Below are 15,532 nucleotides of genomic sequence, written 5' to 3' on the forward strand. Positions count from 1 at the left end.
GATATTTTGGTAATTTTTTTTATTTTTTTGATATTTTTATTAGATTCTACTATTTTTTAAGGATACACTCCTAAAAGTTCAAATTATTTGGATTTGTAGAAAAAATTTAAAATTCTAATACGAAATCAGGTCATGACCGTCTAATCGACCCAGATTCAATCTGGACTGATAGGCTCCTATAAACACACATGTTTATTGAGCAAGTGGGCTAATCTCAACATTTTATAAATATATATATATATATATGTATATATTTGATGACTTTAACACTTGAGCATATCTCGACATTTATGTGACAATTGCATTTATGTGACACTTGAGCATATCTCGGCATTTATGTAGCAACAAATTTCTCTGATGAGATATGCATTTTGAAACAATAATATTCTCTGCACGAAACATGTTTTCGTTGCCCATATATATGATGTTCATTTCCTAGTACATTATCTTCCCTTCCAAGTTCACCAAAAGGGAATAACAGAGGATATTGTAGAGGATCATAACAACAAAAATAATTTGGTATTATTATTAGTTGATCTGATCATGATCTATTCTATACTCTCCATTGCTTATATTCGTTGTGTCATTTCCATCAATCCAGATCGCCACGACTTCTAATGCAAAAGGTTTGTTGTATACTCGTTGGTCTAAATTACTGTTTTCTGTAAAACATTGTTATACTCATCAAGACTCCCATGTTCAACAAGACCTCAAAATTTAGTCACAAAAGGATTATATTTAGGATCTATTTCACGATTAGTTTCTATAAAATGAACTTAATTATTTGAGGTGATGCCAACTATTATTAGTTTCATTTTCAGTATCATAGTAATAAATTTGTAAGAATCTAGGTTGATGATCTACAGGTACAAATGGTGGAGTATAGTGACATACCTGGCCTCTAATCATGAATGTATAAATACTATTTCCTCGGTAACATCTTTCCATCATTTTCGGGGCCCAAAATATTGTAAATTGGAAACCACAGTTATATCGTCGTATAGTATTTTGGAAATTGCTGTAATACGATATGTTTCATGAAAAAAGTTCCCAAATTTCTATTGGAGGTTCAGTATATGACAAAGTAACATGCCCTTTCATGCAACAAAAACCAGCGGGTTCATATTCTATTTTTAATGCATGACAATAGAAATAAGTATTACTTATATTTAAAAGGTTTTCTAGAAAGTTAAGTGACACCCACCGCTCTGATACCTATTAGGATAGTTTTAGGAGGAGTCATTGTATTCCATAATAGAGATTCTTGTTTCTTATTTTCATCCTTATGTCAGTGTGATCTTCTTTAGATCATTCATGTACTTTTAGTACATTCTTTTTTAGATTTTCAAGGCATTTCTTAAGTCCACCTAAATAAAGTAGCAAAGATATTAAGTTATATATATATATATATATATATATATATATATATATATATATATATATATATATATATATATATATATATATATATATATATAGAGCTGTTATGATAATAGGTGTTATGGTAATCAATATAATATGAAATCAGTGAAAAAACACAAAAAACAGTTTCAAAAAGTTTAAAACTGCATGGATAGTTACAGATGCTGCAGAAATGTAAATATATCATTAGTGGTATAGGACATTATCAAAAGAAATACACATAAATGCATATATATCATTCGGAAAGCTAAATAACTCCAAATATGCAGATTCTTATACAACATATGCAGTAAGTAAGAATTATAGAATTTGTATTGAACTCGCCGAAGACTCAAGGCGTTGAGAGCTAGAACTTTCATTGTCTTTCGATGCAAATGACCTGTAAACATACACAACAAGCAATAGTTTAGAACAATTTTTTAGCTGTACAACACATCAAGAGAAGCTTTTGCCTATGAATTTAAAACAAAGGGTAGCAAATATGTAAAGAGTCAGGTGGTTCATACAGTGAAAAGCGTGAAATTTCTTAAGATACAAATTTTAATCCCCACATAAGTTACAATCAGTTTATTCAAATTATCATATTGAAAAGGTAAATCCAAAAAGAGGAGATACCTGTTTTGCATTATGTAAAACACTCTTAATTTCCTTTATGTTTCTATGCCACCAGCCCTGCAATAGTCCAATTATATAGTCAACGTGATTTAATCTCAATAATATACAATGATAATTCGTGACATAATTTCTCATGTTATTTAGTAGAAATACAAATGCATACAATACAATTATAATTATATAGACATATATACACTAGCACATGATAGGAGCACCGAAATGTGTTTAAAAAGTGCACAATAATGCCAAGGTTAATGTAACCACGTAATGAGCAATCATCTTGCTTTAAGAATGAAATATTTGTAACATTTATGCAAGGCATAAGAACGAGTAGTGTTTAATACCAATTTTAAATTAATACTGCAACCCATCCTAAAGAGAAGAAGAGAGAGAAAGCAACAAAGAGAGAGCAGCGACAAAGAGGGCAATTCTTATGTATACTATGAAGAACATCATGAGGAGAGATGTGGAGAGAGAGTTTGCAAAAGCATAAAAATAGCACCGTAATTTATAAATTTCAATTTCGAGAAATGAACCGTATTTTTTTGATTTTTTTTGTAGAGTTCCATAAGACGTGGAGATGGTGTTTTCCAATATCAAAAGTAGAAGGTTTTTAATGAGATTAATGTTACAGGGTGGCAAATCTATACCCATTTATAGCAATTTGGATTTGAGGGTTAATTTTTAATTTTGATTCAAAGGGGTGTGCTTTTTGGGGAAACAACTCTTTGCAATGAACCAAAAAGGATCGCAGGGAATACCAATAAGGCCATCACGTTTATGCACTGAACACACAAGAGAGCGAGAGATTAAAAGCCACACAAAAGTAAATTCTGTTGTTTTATTGGTTTCTTCCTTATCGAGAGAGAGAGGGAGCTTTGATCATGGTCATGAGAGAGAGAGAGAGGTGGGCCTTCAAGTAAAAACGAAAATTGCATAAATGGGGGCTCCTTCGAGGACAAAGAAAGCATTCGGACGTCTTTTCGCACATTGAAGTAGTCATCCTTTGGACTGAAGGGAGCCCCTAATTCTTCTCTTTTTATCTCCCCCTTCTATTCTACAACATTTTTATCTTTTCAGTTTCAGGTATGCACACTCGCCCTCTAATGTTTTTGCATAGTGATGCTTCACGGATGCTGATTGTTTGTTAGGATTTGTTGTTATTTTCTTTTCCTCACCTTTTTTGTTTCTGCTAAGTAATATCTCAGAGATCATAAGATCTTGATGAGAAGTATAATGATTTTTGTCTTCACATATGGGCTTCTATTGTTGCTGCCAAATGATTCATATTTCGAGTCGGCTACAATAATGGTGCCTTTCTGCAACTCTCTCTCTCATTTGCTTTACTCTCTCTCTCCTGTGCATATGTGTACGTGTCTTAGTCTTTAAATTTGCACTCACTCTCTCTATCTGCATTTATATATATGTGTGCATTCGGGAAGGATGAATCTCTCCTGAAATAGATTCTATTGATTCTATCCCAATTGGTTGGATCATAGGTGCAATGATTTACGTCACGGGCGAGGTCTTTCTTTCTCTGTATCTACATGTCTACATTTAAATGTTGTGTTGTTCGTGGGTGTAACAGGATTTCTATATCTACCTATCCATCTATCTATTTGTCTGTGTATTTCAAATTTCAATACTCTCCCTCCTCTCTCCTGATCTTTTGACCATAACATTGTAGGTTTGGGAAAATGTGAACTTTTTTATGTAAAGATTTGATTGCTCTTACCTTTTTTCGATACATGGGGAGTTTTAATGTAGTTATTTCATCAGAATCTCTTACACTAAGAACACTACAATAAATAAAGGTATTCCTTAGGTTTACATATTGTTTGTTAATTTTTTGGTAGTGCTAAATAAGAACCCTTATAGGAGGATCTCTCAAGCATGTTTTCTGATGTTAAAAGCTTTACCTGAGAGAGGTTTCCCCTTTGAGTTTATCCAAAAGGCTGCCCTACTGTTTATGTTAAAAAAAATGGCTGCCTGATTCTTTTGAAAAATGTGATCAATAACTCATATTGGCCTTACTGATTTGATTATACTTCTGCTGGTTAATGAAAACACTTAAACTGTAGGCCATCACAATAAATGGATGGAATTTGCATCTAATCCTTTTGTTAATAAGTATGTATTGAAAATCGACTTGGTTAAGGTATTCGGACATTGGCCGAGGCCTCGAGTGACTCACCCAAGTCTAACTTGTTAAAAAAAATAACAGAAAAAGACAAAAGAATAATAATTTATTATATAAGATCCCTTCTTTTACATCATACCTTGAATGGGATGGTGGTTAGCTTTGCCGTCCTTACGGGATGTCACTGTGCATGAGGTCTTGTTTTTTATTCTTGTGAGCAAACAACAAAATCATTCTCTCCCCTGGGGAGAGGCCGAGTAACTCGGTGGACTCGGTCGAGTCGCAGTACACTGGTTAATAATTGGTACAAGTGTTTAGAAAATCGATTCACCTATGGTACTCGGGCCTTGGCCGATGCGAGTTACTTGGGCGAGTTAGAGTAACGCGCCTAAGTCAAACTCTTTTTGTTTTTCTTGTAAATAAAATGAAAAAAAATAATATGTATAATTAGTGGGCATGTTTTTACATTCAGAAAGTTAATGAGAAATTGGTTACACCATATGACATTGAGTAGCCGCCTTGCTTAGAAGTCTAGGGTTTGAATCTTCGAACCTACAATTTGTTTCTTGAACTTCTATCATATAAAAATTAAAAGTCTTTAGAAACAAAAGGTACATCAGCGGGATTCGAACTCCGACAATGCTAAGAGACATAGTGTTACTAGCAATCTCTAACATGGAGATCATGAATATGAAAAAATAAATAAATTTTGAAAATTAGAAATAATAATTCTATTATAAAAACATTTGAAGCTTTAGTTTGAATTTTTTTAAGATGGACCACCTATTTGCATCCGTCTTTAAGATGGATGCTTCATACGGATGCTTGATACCTTAGGACAGCATATTTTGGAAATGCGGTCCAGCCCCCATGAAACAATTTTCCAATTTTTTTGGGCTAATTCTTTAAAAATTGTCAAAGCATCATTCTACCTCATATAGTGAATGTCTTGTATCTATATCCATAATTTGACATGTATCATGACCATTGAGTCTCCGTTTTCAAGAAATATTGACCAGTCCATACTTTATGATCTTTGTGTTGAATAATAGATTGCTGATTGAATTACATGCATTGCAAATATGCAATTACTTGTAGCAGATTAACTAAAGTAAAAAGTTGATATAAGGTTGCTACTTTGAAATATAGAACTATAGATGCATCTCAAAAATCCATTGGAAAAGGTTGTTTTAGTGTTGAAAAACTCGGTAATTGATCATTTTGCCATCGAGATGTATCAATACGAAAAAGAAAAGAAAATAGATTTTATCTAGACCGTCCATTTTCAAGATTTTCATATGTTTATAGTTCTACTCTATTTTAACCATTTTTGGAGTTCAAACGTTTATAATTAGATATGAAAATAGGTTTTTAGATAATTCTAAGAGTGTTTTACATCAAAATAACATGTTATGATAAAATTTGGAGGTGCGCCTTAATTGGATTGTTTGAGGTTGAAACCTTATAGAAACCACACCCTTAACTAAATATGCAATGATAAAAGAAATTTATTCTTAAAAAATTTGGTAAATCACAAATCACCTCTTATGTAATAGGAAATTTTTAACTACTAATCATTTTTATGAAAATAAATTCTATTAGACCTTTGGTTTCCTAAAATAATATTTTAAGAGATTATTTCTTTCTCTACTCTTCAAAAGTATCCATGAAAATCTCTCTCATCTCTTAAAATCTCTCATTCTCTATCTCTGGTGCATGTTGTCTCTCTCCTTTTTTATTACAATGTTCTGAGCTCTTTATTTAATATATGTTTATCAAGCATCTAATTAACATCAGGGAAATTAATGCATTAGAAATAGACAGAGAAGATAAAGAGACTCCATGCTTTGCAAGATGATATGGCTCATGATTTGCCTCACGATATGTATGAGTGATGTTCCTTTACCCCTGGGTAGCACAATGATCAGTGATTTTCGGCCAAAAAACATTCCACAACAAAGGTACCCTTCGCACCTGCTTACATCATTTAATGACAGTAAGAGAATCCCCTTCAATCAAAATATCCCATTTGGATGCCTCTATCAATAATAATACGTAATCCTTATAGAAGAGAAGAGAACTCTACATGATTTGCCATGGTAGAACCGCAAGGCCCAACATATGAAAAAAGAATAGTACCATCATGGTTCTGAAGTAAAACCATTAACACCAGTAGCCCCTGGCTTGCCTAAGGAACTGCCATCAAAATTTAGTTTTAGAAAACCCTCTGGGGGCAAACTCCAAACCAAATAAGGTTGGCCCAAATAAGAAAATGATGAAGCCAAATTCTTTAGGTTTAAATAGATATGAACCCATGAAACACCACGACCCTCCAAAGTTGAAGAGAACCAATCCCATAGATTTTACAGTATCCGATCTTGAATTTCTTCCGAACTTAAACAAATCCCATCAAATGTTCTGTTGTTACGTTCCAATCATATCTTCCATATTATAGCACACCTAAAAATTTTCAAAATGATGACACCTTTCTTAGGTAGACCTGCAGTACATAGATGGTTAATAGTTCCAAGAAGATTCTTTTGTAGCATAAAGAATAGTCCCGTTTTATTAAGAGCCCAATGCGAAATATTGGAAGCAAAATACCAATGCAAGAAGAGATACAAACCAGTGTCCTCATCGCATTTGCACATAAGATAGACATTCATAAGAATTCTACCCTTTTGGTGCAGATTATCAATAGTGGGGCATTTGTCTTGCATAGCTACCATAGGAAAGGATGGATTTAGACTGGAATTGGCCATTTCCATATCAAACCCAAGGTACAATTGGTCTGACAACCACGATCATAATAAAGATGGTTATAAGCCTATTTAACAAAGAAAAGGCCATTAGGTTTAGATTCATAAATAATCTCGTCTGCAATGTTACAAGAAAGCTCGACATCCTCCAAATTATTAAGTAACTCTTGCCTTTGCAGAATGATAAATTTGGTAACCTGTTATAAATGCACGAAAAATCCGAAACCAAAACCCCTGTACTATGTGTAGCAAGAACTGAAATCTCTGCATCTGGACGTGTATCCATGGCAAAAGGGTATGCAAATAGAGAAGAAAGAGATCCCTCACATTCTCAAAATTTCTCACAATGTTAAGATCTCACTGTAATTTAGAAGATACGCTATCTTCTCTCTCTCTTCCCTTTCTTCTCCTAAAGTATACCTACTATATTTCTCTCTTCCCTCTCTCACTCTTTCATATTTTAGAAGATTTAGCTGTCTTTCTCTCTTTCTCTCTCTCTCTCTCTCTCTCTCGTCCCTTAGAGTTAGGAATATTCTATCTCCCTCTCTTTCTATTTAAGATTTAGAAATAATGTGGAGATATAGAAACAATATTAAGATCTTTTTGTTGTTTTCGCTCATATTCTCTTTCTCACTCTTTCTCTCTCTCTCTCTCTCTTTGAAATTTAGTTATCCTAAAATAAGTGCTTATTTTATCTCTTTACTCTAAAGTTAGAAATGTGTCCATCAATCTCTATAAAATTAAGGTCCCTTCGTATTTTCACGCCACATGTCCACCCCATAACTCTAGCATAATAGTATAGTTTGTGTATGTATATATATATATATATATATATATATATATATATATATGAGCAGTGATTTCAAGCAACGGTTGTTTGGTAATATAATGCAAAAATCTTAAAAAACCATGTCAGGGCCATTGTTTGATCCAAAATTTAAAATATACACACTTTTCATTCTAATGAATTATCATAAAATAGAAAATTTTTAAAACGCAACCTAGGAATTAATTTTTAGCCTAATTAACATAGGTCGTCCATTTTGATAAGATGCTTAGATCTAGGCCTTATAACGATATTTTTCTTTTCCAATTTTGTTTGATTGCTTTATTATCATTACATTAACAATGTTGAAAAAGGAAAAAAGGATTTCAGTTTGTAAAGGCTAACATCTTAAAATTCACCAAATGAATAGTCTAGAATCGTTGTTGGAAGGGGCTCACTTTGATGACATCTAGGGTTCAAATTAATTTTTTTTTTCTTTTTTTTTTGGGATTGATTACTGAGATGAAAAGAGAGTGTTCACAAAATTTTGGGGCATACAAATATGACAAACATGGTTTTCTTGAAGTATTGTTGTATTATATTATGATACAACCGTTGCATTAGATCATTATCTTATATTTATATATAACCCGTGCTTTGCAAACATACAAAAAATGAGAGAAGAAGATTTTAAAATAAAAAATATAAAAATATATAGATTTTTATGTTTGCAAACATAAAAGAATAATATTTATGTAGAAAACTCACTAAAATTTTGAAGTAGAGTAAAAATTTGTAATTTTTTTAATTTCTTATTATTTTTGTTTGTTATTTTTTACTTCAAATAGAACATCCTCAAGGGGTTGGGTTACTTTAAATAAACTTATTCTCCATTGGGTTTTATTTTTTCACCTTTAAGGGAGCCACACTTGTCCCATTATCCCCAACAAAGTCGGCTTTCCCATCTAAACTCCCTTGTTGACCTTAATCATTTTATCCCCAGGGAGTCAGATTGTCATCTACAAACTTATTCCCCATGGAGCTTCACCTACATGGTGACCCACACCATGCTCTTTGCTATATGACCTTAAACTGCACATCTTTGGTCCATGCTGCATGACGTTAAACTGCATGGCTATGGTCCATGCTGCATGACCTTAAACTCCACAGCCTAGGTCTAGGTGCATGACCCTAAACTCCATGGTCCAAACTATACGACTTTAAACTAAAGCAAAGGTTTAATTGCACATCCTCAAACAGCACGGCCCAAACTATATGACTCTCAAATATAGTGTATGTCCTAGCAGCATGACGTTAAAAGGCTCAGTGCCAACCGTCAACTGTAGCGGAGGTCTAGTCGCACGACCTTAAATTGCATGGAAAACTGCATGGTCACGGTCCAAGCTATATGACCTTAAACCATAGTGCACATCCTGGCCGCATGACATTAAACTACTTAGCACAGGTCCAAGAGGCATGACCTTAAACTCGCCCCCACAATGCACACACGCCCTTTACATGCATCTTCATACCCGTCTTCTCTAACCGACCCGTTCCTGTACGCATATCATCTCCATTCTTTCCCCATGGAGTCCATTCACTTCATCAACACTATCCATCACTCCCTAGTAAGTCTCACCCGCACCCACAAAATGGCGAACCATCCCGCCACCCTTACTCGTCGTTAGTTAGTAGGTCACCATTTCCACCTTTCATCCATACATCATCCACCATACACGGGTAGCCTTGTGGCATCTACCCAAAAGTGAGTCAAAACCACTACAATACTCACTTCATGGCCTCCACAGACTGTCATTTATCTCTACCACGGTCCAGATGTATGACCTTAAACTAGAGTGCACGTCTTGGCCACATGATGCTAAAAGGATTCGCACAGGTCCCGAAGGCATGACCCTAAACACGCCTTCACAAAAAATGATGAGCATGGTGTATAACTTAACAAGGGAATGCCATGAGTAAAAATGACAGACGGGCATGGTCATGAAACCTTGACTAAAGAGTTCCTTTAATAAAAGCCGTGCATGGTAAAAACCCGTAAGAGCATCGTGAGTAAAAATGGAAGAATAAGGGTGGACATAGCGGAAAGGTCATGGGTAAAAGGGCCCCAAATAAAAGGAATTTGGTGAAAACCGTCTCTACGACGCCGCTTCCCAAGTTCAAGTGAAAATCCGTATAGGATACTTGGACCAACAAGCAGCTTTAGCCCACACTCAAAAGAAAGAATCCCTAATGTCACAATACTAGGACCCCAAAAATACGAGCTTCAAAAAACGATTCTGACAGTCTGAGTTTAGTTGCAAATAGGACTCGAAGGACAGAAGATTCGCTAAGAAAGCAAGTCAAGTCTCATGAAGAAGAGCATCATTCCTAGGAGGTTACGAAATGCACTCCAAGGTGTCGGAGAGGCACACAAAGGCCCTCCAGGACAAAGTTATGGGTAAAATACCAAAAAGGGGTAGGCCGTACACTATTCCTGTGTGGTCACCTTGCACCAAAACACCATTAAAGGTGGCTATTTTCACAATCACTTAAAATGACTTTCAGGGCCCATATCTCACTCGTTCCAAGTCAGATCGTGCTCAAATTTTGTGAGCATGTTCGTCTCATCGAGATGAGTGTTTCGATAGTTGGTACGCCCTATGATGATGCCTAAGCTTAGAGAAAACCTAAAGAGAAATTTTTGATTCGTAAAAAAAGTTGCAGAAAATTCAGCAGCAGCATGCCTCCTTCCGGCAGCTAAATCAGACGCTTGCATACCCGATTAACGTGAAACCAATTGCATTATGAGCATAAGTTCCGAGGGTATCTCTAATCCGAACGTCATCTACAATGAATGGTTGCATTTCACACGTGGAGGTGTCGAAGCTGCTGTAAATTCCATTCACTGGATTTTAAGGTTCCGACCTAAACCTCAAGACGACAAAACATTCATCCGGACACATAATTGAGTTGTGTTTGTTGCAATGTGATTGTGATTGTGATGGCATGTTCAGTGCGAGTCAACGAAGAAACAAAAGAAAAACATCAAGGAAGGAGCGCACTATTGATCCGATGTTTTCAAGATTTATCAAACATTCAAGTCTCATAATAATAGCTCAAAAACATGATTCATGACTCGAAATTGGTATCAAATCAATCGCCATGCCGAGCCCTATAAGGAAACAATTATCTTTCGATCAAACGGGCATCAAAGCAACCCCCGGATACGTCATGGAAGATCATGCAAGTTCTCGGGCAGGAGAAGGGCCTGTTCTAGAATTCAACACATTGTTAGGCAGGGAAAAAGAGCCCTTTTTCACAAATTATTAACATTTCTTTTAATTCAATTAAATTGTAATTATCTTCAATTCTTGGTAGTTTTGGGCGTCTACCTATGTTTCGGCCCAATTCTATTAAAATATGCAAAGCTTCATTGTAAAAAGACCTTCTATTCATTTCTTCTATAATTCAATAGAACTTTCATTCTTGCTTAAGTTTGTGGGTATACCTTGGAGATAGAGAGAGAGGAGAGAGAAGAAATGATCCGTTACCTCTCAGTAAGGCTATTTTCTCTCTCCTCATCTTTTCTCTCTCATATTTATCTCTTTCTCTCCCTTCATCTCTCTCATCTATATCTCTTTCACTCTCTTCTTCTCTCTCATCTCTATCTCTTTCTTTCTCCTCTTTCATAGACAGCAGAGGTTCATCACCGTCTGTGATTCACTTATTTTTACCTTCTTCTCTCTCTTTTTACCCTTGTGGTCCTGTATGACCATGAACCTCCTCTTCCCCCTTCCATGTGGTCCCTCACGATCACAAATTTCACCTCTCCCTCCTCGCGGTCCGGCATGTCCACATTTTTCTTCTTTTCTAACTCCTTTATCCTCTGTATTACCACTCTATCCCTATGCAACCTCGGGTTCACTTGCTTCTCCTTTTCTTGCGAGTCCCTCATGCCTATCTTTCTATCTATACTTTTTCTGTGTTCCTCACAGTATCCCTCTTGGTGCACCTTCGCATCCCTTCTTTCCCTTTCATGCTTCGTGGTCCCGCGTGACAACTCTTCCCGAAATCTTAACTCTTCCCTATTTTAGAAGACATGATATGTTTTGATAATGATATAATATGATTATTTATGAGATTCCTCTATCTCTCATTTACCCCGAAAATTTATGCATTCTCTTTTTCTCTTCCCATTCTTCCCCTAAAGTATGCGTACTCTCTCTCTTCCCTCTCTCATGCTTTCCTATGTTTGAAGATTGATCATGAGAGATATTTTAGGTGAGGAAATAGTAAGTATTCATGCATGAACAAAGAGAGAGAGATAGAGGGAAACAAAGCACACCTTGCCGCATGAAAACAAACAATTAACGTACCCATTTTGAGCTATTGAGAGGGGTACGTGAAAGTTTACTAACCTATTTATAAGGCTTCTAAACCTACTTAGGATATAGATTCTCTCTCTTATAGAGAGGTATTTTAGGTGAGGAAATAGTAATTACAGATATTAAGATATGGGTGAGAAATAAATTGCTCTCTCTCTCTCCCTAAAATATGCACACACTTATCTATCTCTCTCGAATATGATCTTTCTTTCTCTCTCTAATATGATCTTTCTCTCTCTCTCTCTTTATTCTCTCACTCTTCCCTATTTTGGAATAAAAGATATGTTTAGATGAGGATATAACATGGTAATTTTTTAGATTACTCCCTCTCTCTTTTCGCCCAAAAATTTATGTGTTCTCTGTCTCTCTTTCCTTTCTTCTCCTAGAGTATGCATACTCTCCCCCTTCCCTCCCTGAATATTTCCTATTTTAGAAGATTGATCTTGAGAGAGATATTTTAGGTGACGGAATAGTAAGTATAAATTTTTAAGTTATAGGGGAGATATATACTGCTCTCTCTCTCTCTCTCTTTCTCTCTCTCTCTAACTTTCCCTAAAATATGCATGCGCCTATCTATCTCTCTCTAATATGCTCTTTCTCTCTCTCTATGACTTGAATTAATGTACATTGAAGTAATGTTATTATTATCCTTATTACCCTATGACTTGGTAGTTTAACAAAAAAGGTATCACATGTTTTTTCTGTTCGTTTCCATTACACTGTAAAAAAGAAGTAAAATTAGGATCAATTTTACTGTATCATAGTTGAACAGTATTTTATGCGTTGCAATCTTTTTTGTTCTCAATTATCCTTGGCTAAATAAAAATTTTTTTATTTTTAGTAGAAGTTCCTCTTGGCAATGCAACAAAAAGTCGTCCATGTGTAAAAACATCTTCGGGTAAGTATAAATCTATATTATGGTTTGTCAATCCCTGTGATTTATTAATAGTCATTGCAAAAGCTAGCCGAAAATGAAATTGTTTTCTTTTGAATTGCACAGGTAATCTAAAATTCTTCGATGGTTGCATTGGAATTCTTGAAAGGAAAGCTACTTGCCTTGAAGTATTGCCTATGGTTATTTGTGCTTCAATTGTGTTTCTGTGAAATGTATTGCAAATGAGTTTAATTCCATTGCATAAGCCTTGTTTTGGATTTAAATTGTGAAGTAGTAGCATAGGTTTATTCTTTCGGAGTGTTAATGTATGCAGCGGTAAGCCACTTGGTTTTGAAGTGTTAAAATAATCATTAGGATATAAAGTGTATTTCTCATCAGTAGCGAGAATCAAAACTATAATATGTATGTTCTTCCCTTAGAAAATACGTTATGACTGTCATTTATGTCATCTACAGTTTCATTTGCAATGGCTAATATACATGAATCTGTAATGAGTGGACAATTTGACTATATAGTATTGAGGTCACTAAATATTAGCTTTGAAAAAGTGTTCATTGAATTAATGTTATTATTATCCTTTTGTATCATATGAGTTATAGTTGAGGATAGAAGTTATCATATGTTTTTTCTGTTCCATTTGTAATACGCAGTCATTGACTTGTTTGTTCTCCTCACTTGTTTATTTGTTTCCATCACTTGTTTGTTTTATCACTAGCTTGGCCTTTTTCTCCTTCACTCGTGTCTATCTTCTCATATTTGTTTTCAGGTGAAGGACTTTAATTGTTTGTTCTTCTACCTTTCAGAATTCCAGGTAGAACTTGTTTAAAATCACTTCCAAGTAAAATTATTTTTCCTCCAAACAAAATATCACTTGACATTATATTTTGTAAAGATCGATCTGAAAACTAGAAGGCATATTTTGACAGCATTGGTGACTCCTTCCATATGATTAAAGTTTTTTGTCTTATAAGTTTTGCCAAATTACTATGCTTTCCAATGTTACATGTTGATGCAATCAATGGATTTTAAATCTTAAATGTGTTGTTGTTTCACCGAGATGATAAGTAGTTGCGATACATGAAGATGCAGCAGCTAATGCAATTTTTTCTTTTATACTAAACGTTGCGAATACTTATCGATATAGAAACGGTTTTGTCATTCCTTTCAGGTCCATCAGATTGTAGACTTATTATTTTCAAATGCCTCGATAATTATGTTATATGTGTGTCTTTGTTTGGTATTTAAATGTAAATGTAAATTTCTTTCTTCTTCTGAGACATTAATAATTTTTTGTTCTTTTATATGACTTGAGACATCCTGATTAGTTCATTCCTTTCAGGTCCATCAGATTGTAGACTTATTATTTTCAATTGCCTCGATAATTATGTTATATGTGTGTCTTTGTTTGGTATTTAAATGTAAATGTAAATTTCTTTCTTCTTCTGAGACATTAATAATTTTTTGTTCTTTTATATGACTTGAGACATCCTGATTAGTTCTAAAGTTAAATCCAAGTCTCGGAAGTTGGATATCAAATATTTTTTTATCTAAATGCGTCATGAGGTTATTTATTTAAAGAACCAAGGTCTCCTCAATTATGTACAATATCCGTTTATTTGTGGTCATCAATCATTGCATTATAGGAAAAATTCCAAAGTTCTTTATTATTAGTTGATTCACAATATGTTAATATAATTACTGATAAATGTTGTAAAGAAGAAGGCATTTTGTAATTAATGCATTCTATGAGGTCATTATTCCCTTCGAGAAGATGTCTTTTTCAGTACATTTTTAAAAAGTTTGATGTATATAATTATCAATGGTGAGAAGGCTTTCGTATGAGGTGGGTCCTTTAATATGATTCAATAGTAATCGTCACAATATTCTTCCCCATCCATTAGGTTAGCCAGATAAATTCTTCCTATCATATATCTTAGCACTCTTTTTTGACCAAATTCAGTTTTTTCACTCCATGAATATTTTTAAGGAAAATCTTGGTACGTTGTTCTCTTCTGTAAAGGAAATTGCTTGTAATAATAGGAGAAGAACCTAACAATAATTAATGCCTAAATCTATCTATAAAAAACGATTGCAAAATAATGAAGAGTAACAAATTTTAATTTATATGACATACTTGTTCGCCTCAAAAAACTTTGTCAGCTCTGTTTTACAGATATTAGGATCTCTTAAGATATTATGAAAAGGTTGTTGTTTATTGAAATGTATTGAATGTTGGTTTGGTAGATAGACGGATTGACACATGTGGCTCCAAATATCCTCCGTATAGTTGGGAATCTCATTTATGACTATTATCATTATCTGGAATAACAACAACTTGTATTTTGTCATGCCCAATATATATTGAATGTTGGTTTGGTAGATAGACGGATTCTCCTATTTTTGATCAATGTAATCCAAAAATTTCAAATTATTTTGATGTGGAAAAAATATTAAATTTTAAATACAAAATAAGGTCATGACTTTTAGATCAGTTCAGATTCAATAGGTACCATTGGGCTCATATGAACACATATGTTCATATGAGCTAGT

At 34.3% G+C, this 15,532-nt stretch overlaps 1 long non-coding RNA gene across 1 annotated transcript; it reads left to right on the forward strand.

The window, feature by feature from the left end:
• Positions 1-476: 476 nt before the first annotated feature.
• Positions 477-1,072, forward strand: LOC148782065 (uncharacterized). Its single transcript, XR_016055256.1, has 2 exons — positions 477-626; positions 867-1,072. It is a non-coding gene; the product is annotated as an uncharacterized LOC148782065 (long non-coding RNA).
• Positions 1,073-15,532: the final 14,460 nt, after the last annotated feature.

This window comes from Amborella trichopoda, chromosome 5 (assembly GCF_054954075.1).
Source record: "Amborella trichopoda isolate Santa Cruz 75 chromosome 5, AtrichopodaSantaCruz75HAP2 v2.0, whole genome shotgun sequence".
In the NCBI taxonomy this organism is placed as follows: Eukaryota; Viridiplantae; Streptophyta; class Magnoliopsida; order Amborellales; family Amborellaceae; genus Amborella; species Amborella trichopoda.